The sequence below is a fragment of the Nicotiana tomentosiformis genome, chromosome 6 (genome assembly GCF_000390325.3).
Source record: "Nicotiana tomentosiformis chromosome 6, ASM39032v3, whole genome shotgun sequence".
NCBI lineage: Eukaryota > Viridiplantae > Streptophyta > Magnoliopsida > Solanales > Solanaceae > Nicotiana > Nicotiana tomentosiformis.
In genome coordinates this window covers 21,519,474-21,526,950 of record NC_090817.1, presented here as the reverse complement: position 1 = coordinate 21,526,950, position 7,477 = coordinate 21,519,474, and positions in this window count along the sequence as shown.

Below are 7,477 nucleotides of genomic sequence, written 5' to 3'. Positions count from 1 at the left end.
GGCCCTACTAAGATACCGACTCGTAGTCCAAAATCATTAAATAACTCACAGTCTTTTCTTATATCACCGCGGGAGCCTTTACATTTATTTTTGAAAATTATTTTTCGAAATAGCACCCCGCATTTTAGCCCACCTTATCACACCGCATGGATTTTAGTAGTTCCCCTGCTAGCCACGCGTATCAAGCCCACCTTATCTCACCGCATGCGTTTCAACACCCAGACCTTATACCACTGTTGCTCCCAAACGCACACACAAATATACGTGATCGTACAAGTAATAAAATGATAAGTCGAGTGTTGTTGAGCCCATAGAGACTTGTATTAACTACCCACTAAATTCACCAAGATTGTTATTTAATCGAGTCGATCCAAGTTCAAAAGTGTGATTATACTAAACAATAATTCGAACTAGTAACTAAATTATCAAGCAACAAAATGGTTGTTGTGTATTTAGTAGAGACAAATATTCCAGGGTTGTGATCGATTCACCAATCCGATTGTGTTCTAGTTAACTCTCCCTTTCATACAATTCATTCATGGTTGCTAATTAATCGAACAATTGCTCTCGCAGCCTTCTCCTGAAGTACTACTCGCCTACTCAAAATAGATTAACGCTTATATTCCTATGAAATCAATCTATTAAGAATGTATTAAGATTACGATATTTAATTAAGCATGGTGACTAGGTATATTCCTATCCTAACCACAAATTCGCCCACCCTCAGAGTTAAGATCATACTCTTTTCAATTCTTCTCTAATCTAAATATGGCTTTCCCAAGCATAGCATAGATAGTAAATAGAACCTAACCGTTGGCCATACAATTAAAAAATTAATCACAGAATTGAAGAAACAATCATATATTGGTGAATTGTAATTAAGGTTAAGTCAATGTTAAACAACAATATTCATGGCTAAATCACAACCCCAGAACTATGGGTTTTAGCCACTCACGATAGTATCAAAACAAATTTACAAGTGTTGAATAATTGAAAATACAAAGAAAAGATGAAGAAAACTAAGATATCCTCACTCCCGGATGTTCCTCGTGTGTATTTTCCTTCAAAGTGGCGTATCCCCCCTTAAAATAGGCTTAGTCTTGCTTTTATACGCGTTGGGTAGGTCTTGGGCCGAAATAACCTTGTCCCGAGTAAAGTTGGAGAAATTCCCGTCACCAACACCCAGGGCAACGTGGGGCGCTAGCCCTGGCCCTTTGAACTTTCTGTAAATTTCGCCACAGGTGGCGTGGGGCACTGCCTGTGGCACTGGAAATCAACATTTTTTTTATTTTTTCTCTGTTTGGCTCTAATCTCGCACCTTTCCCCCTCTATTGCCTCCGGATGATTCCTACATATAAAAACACCACGAATTAATATAAATCAATATATTTTACATCCGAAATCCATGAAACACGAGTAAAACATGAGTCGATATACATATAAATATATATACTTTAAGCGAAAAACTTGTTGCTCCCACATGCACACGCAAGTATACGTGGTCGTACAAGTAATAAAATGATAAGTCGAGTGTCGAACCTACAGAGACTTGTATTAACTACCCACCAGTTTCACTAAAATTATTATTCACTCAAGTATTTCATAGTTCAAAAGTGTGATTATACTAAGCAATAATTCTAACTAGTAACTAAATTACCAAGCAGCAAATTAGTTGTTGTGTATTTAGTAGAGACGAATATTTCAGGGTTGTGATCGATTCACCAATCCTATTGTGTTCTAGTTAACTCTCCCTTTCATACAATTCATGGTTGCTAATTAATCGAACAATTGCTCTCGTAGCTTTTTCTCGAAGTACTACTCGCCTATTCAAAATAAATTAACGCCTATATTCCTATAAAATTAATCTATTAAGAATGCATTAAGATTATAATATTTAATTAAGCACGGTGACTAGGTATATTCCTATCTTAACCAAAAATCCGGCCGCCCTCAGATTTAAGATCATTCTCTCTTCCATTATTCTCTAATCTAAACATGACTTTCCCAAACATAGCATAGATAGTAAATAGAACCTAACTGATGGCCAGACAATTAAGCAATTAATCACAGAATTGAAGAAACAACCATATATTGGTGAATTATAATTAAGGTTAAGTCAACGTTAAACAACAATATTCATGGCTAAATCACAACCCCAGAACTATGAATTTTAGCCACTCATGATAATATCAAACAATTTCACAAGTGTTGGATAATTGAAAATACTAAAAACAGATGAAGAAAACTGAGATATCCTCGCTCCCCGATGTTTCTCGTGTGTATTTTCCCTTCAAAGTGGCGTCTCTCCCCCTTAAAATAGGCTTAGTCTTGCTTTTATACGCGTTGGGTAGGTATTGGGCCAAAATAACCTTGTCCCGGGCAAAGTTGGAGAAATTCTCATCACCAGCGCCCAGGGCAGCGTGGGGCGCTAGCCCTTTGAACTTTCTGTAAACTGCGCCACATGTGGCGAGGGGCACTGCCAGTGGCGCTGGAAATCAACATTTTTCATTTTTTTCTTCGTTTTGACTCTAATCTCGCACCTTTCATCCCCTATTGCCTCCGGACGATTCCTACATATAAAAACAGCATGAATTAACATAAATTAATATATTTTACATCTGAAATTCACGAAACACGAGTAAAATATGAGGCGATATATATATATATATATAAATATATATACTTTAAGCTAAATATCACCACCGCATGTGTATCAATAGTAACAACGACACGACAGAAACCTCTTGCAAATAGTAGCGACAACACGGCAGAAACCTCGTGCAAACAACCAAACAATCCTCTCAACAATAACACAAATGTCAAAACATAACAACTCAATAAAATGATACTTTATAACTTACACTCGTTACCTTGCGTACACGGCCTTGCATATCACAATTGTCACAACAATACCAAATCCTATGGGGTTCTCCCCCACAAGGTTAGACAAGTCACTTACTTCAATCCACGCTAAATCAATCAACTAGAAGGACTTTCCCTTGATTTTCCAACTCCTAACGGCTCGAGTCTAGCCAAAGCAAATTTCATACTATAAATATAAATATAGGAAACTAGTTTAAATAATGAAATTACGATCTTAGCAAAGAAGTGAAAAATCGCACCAAAAAGTCAACTCGGGCCTGAGTCTCGAAACCCGATAAAATTTATAAAATTCGAACCCCCATTCGATATCGAGTCTAACCATACAAGAATTATCCAAATCGAGCTCATTTTGACTTTCAAAACCCAAAAACTTAATCTAAGAACTTCTACACTTTTTTCTCCAATTTTTCCAAATCAAATCCTTAATTACATGATAATAATAATGATAGATTAGTATAATTTAACCAAATTCGAGTCAAGAATTCTTACCCCAACAATTCCTATGAAAATCCCTCGAAATTTTGCCTCAAACCGAGCTCCTAAAATCCCAAAATAAAATATGAACCAAACACTCTGAATTCTTCCTTTTTCTACCCAGTGAATCCGCATATGCGGTCACTTAGTCGCATCTAGGACACTGCACCTGCGATCTGCAGATAAAAGCTCACATCTGCGAGCCCACTTAGGCGAAGAAACGACTGCATTTGCAGTCACGCCCAAGGCTGCTTCCCCAAATTCCGCTTCTACTAAGGCAGTTTCCGCATCCGCAATTTCGCTTCTGCGGACAAATGATCGCACCTGGGATCCCAGCTGGGCTAGGACGATTCCTCTTCTACGACTAGTGGCTCGCATTTGCGAGTCCGCACCTGCGGCCAATCCCCCCGTAGGTGTGAAGACACCAGAACCAGCCCAGCTTCAGCATATTCACAGAAGTCCAATCTTGTTCCAGATTCGATCCGAATCACACCTGGGGGCCCCGGAACTCCGTCCGAGTATACCAACTAGTTCCAAAACACATAACGGACCTACTCGAGGCCAAAAATTACATCAAACAACTTAAATTCAATGAAACGCAACCCAAATTCAAGCCTAAGCAACTATGAACTTCCGAATTCCGAAACCAACGCTGATTGATACCAAACAAAACTCCGATAGATACCAAATTTTGTACACAAGTCATAATTGACATTAAAGACCTATTCCAACTTTCGAAATCGGGATCCGACCCCGATATCAATAAAGTCCACTCCGGTCAAACTTTCCAAAGTCCTCCAATTTCCAACTTTCCCGAAATCATGCCGAAACGACATGCGGACTTTCAAATCAACATTCGGACACGCTGCTAAGACCAAAATCATTAAACGGAGCTATCAGGACCGTCAAAATTCTATTTCGGAGTCGTCTTCACACAAGTCAAATTGCGATCAACTCATACGACTAAACCTTCCAACTTAGGGACTATGTGTCCCCCTTTCACTCTGAAACTCACCCTAAACTAAAATCAAATGCCTCGACAAGTCATGTAATCACAATCTAATATAGAGGAAGCATAAATTAAGGGATCGGGGTTAAAATACTCAAAACTATCGGCCCGATCGTTACACAAGGCCTTTGAATTCACTCTCACTGGCAAGGTTGGCAGATATAACTAAACAATTTATCAATTAAAGATTTATATTCTGCTATTCACGAGAAGAGTATAAAAATAAGGTTTATGGTCTCTATTTTTCTCCATTTTCCCAGTTTGGTTCGATTTTTTTCCCGATAAGGTCTCTGCAACACGAAATATGTAGCTAGTGCTTTCAACTATTTTTTTTTATCCTAGTAAGTACAATTACATGTACTTCCTAAGAAAATAACATAAAATATAAGAACAATCATGGTATTATGCTAAAATATACTGTCACCAACAATAAATATAGTTAAACTCATAAAACATATTGTTAATAAGAGATAATAAAAATTTAATTTGAGCTTTATTTGAGTTACTAGACATCTATAGACTATAATTCTATACACTCTTATATTGGACCATTCAAATTTGTAAGTCAAAACCCTGAAATAATATGTTAAGAAATATATATAAATTATGAAAAGTTTAAGAAATATTTATAATAATTTTTTTACGTATAAAGTAATATATTTTTAAAAACTGCATACACATAATATCGGCGTGGTTTGATTTCGATTTGACTTTTTTAGTTAAAACCAAACCAAACTAAACTAATTATGGTCAGATTGTTTTTCAATTCTTAACCAAATCACACCAAAGCACTGGTTGATTTTTTTTTTCTTGATTTGAATCGGTTTATCAGTTTGATGCGATTTATCGATTTTCTTTAAATACCCTACGACGAAGTATAGTTTGACGATTAAACTCTATTATCACTTTTATAGTTGTGGTAGAGCTCTTTACAGGGGCGGTTCAAGCACTTACGAGGCTTAAATTCAAAATTTAATATGAGGCCTATATTTTTAAAAGAAAGTTATAAGATATTTTTTTTATTTGAAGTCTATTCATCTGGATTTTTGAGATACAAAGTTATTAATAATATTTTTTATAAACGATTTTCTCTCATAATTCCTATTCAAGTGATAATATAGCCAACTCATTTAATCTTTCTTTAGATATTGTTGATATCAGATAAGAGTTTATAGAGCAATAGAAGTACCGAACTATTAGAAGCTTAAATATATTTGTTGAACACTTGAACTAATCAAATTTAGAAAAATAAGATGAGTAATATTAAAATCTTGGAGAAAGAAGGTGAGTAAAAATATTAAATAGAAAGACAGAAAATATGTAGGATTTTCTGAATTACGAAGAGATCAAAGAAAAGAAGGATTGACTTAAACAAATTAAGAACGGGAGAGCAAAATTTGACACGTTACCTAATGGAGGAATAGAAAGTAAAAAATTAAAACGTTGGGAAACTATTCATCTACCAATTTTTAAGTAAGTTAAATTATTATTTTATTTATATATCTAAAGAGCCTTTTTTCCTTTTATATTAACAACTAATGTTTTAAAAGGCGGGGGCGTGAGGCGTGGGGCGTGGGGCGAGGCGTTTTACCTCTGACGAGGCGAGGCGTAATTTTAAGATAGTATAAAATAAAAAATAATTATAAAAATTACATTAAAATCACAAAATTATAACAACTAATCTATTTTAAATATTTATAAATTATAATACAACTATGAATAATAGAAAAGTATGACATATATCATAATATGCAAATTAGTTGCAACGTCGTTACAACTCAAACATCAAATGTAATGTATTCGATGCGAAATCTTACATGTATCTCTTAAGGAGTAATGAATCTTGAAAGAATTTCGATATTATAATTTGATATTTTTTTTAAATTCTCCTTTTATTTAATATGCTTTCTATTTGAAGGAGAATTTATATAAAAACATATTTCACAATTTAAATATGATTCTCTAGCATCATTTATTTTTAAGTTTCAACAAGTCAATAAAGTGACACATAATTCACCATACTATACTATGATAACTAATTATTTGTAAATAGTTACTAGTTAATACTGAACTATTAAATTAATAAGTATTGCATCTCGTAAATGTGAAAAAATAATATTTAGAAAAATAATTATAAAATAATTATGGACTATTATATAATAAAGACATAACAAAAGTTAATAAATAAATACTTTTAAATGAAAGATTTAGTTAAAATTTACTATCATAGCAGTCTTAGTGGATAACGTGCAATAATTTTTATTTTAATTATGACATAAAATACTCTCAACTTAATGATTTATGATTAAGAAAAAAGTAATTTTGAATAATCAACGATTTATTAAAAAACTTTGAGGATCTACAATGTTAGTTACACACAATTGCATAAGTTCTATTAGGCGAGCCTAGTACGCTGGGTGTTAGGCGTGTCCGAGGCGTAAGCCCCGACGACCGAGGTGTAAATCTCACGGAACTAAGCCCCACACATAATCTCAGCCCCCAAGGGCGTTTTACGAATGCTCCGCCCAGGGCGAGCTCCGAACGAGTCCAATTCTGCCTTTTAAAATAGAGTTAACAACTCTACTTTTGTATTAAAAATACTAAATATTATTTTTAAAAATACCTATAAACATATTATTTTTTAAAAATGCCCCCCTCAAATTTGGGGCCTAAGGCACCGACGTTACTACTCAAAATATTAGAGCCGGCCCTCACTCTTTAGATTTCATGATGACATATATATGAATTTAGAACCTGTAATATTGTAAGTAAAAGCTTTTGTTGACTCGAATATAGTAAACATTTGCCTGTAAAAAATGTTACATTTGGCTTGGGTTAGAATAGATGATACTAATCACAGAAGAAGAATTAGTTTTAGATATATTTGCTAAGAATTATGTTTATCAAAAGCGTTTTCACTCCAATCCATCGACCAAGTATGGAGAAAGCACAAAAAGATCTTAAATCCTACCTTTCGTATGGAGAAATTGAAGGTTCTATCTGAAATAAGCAGTTTAATTTCAATTAAACAGAAAATATTTTAGATGGGTTTAATTCAACTTTTTAGATGCGTTTAAATTGTGGCAAAAATAGAAACGACAAGTAAACACG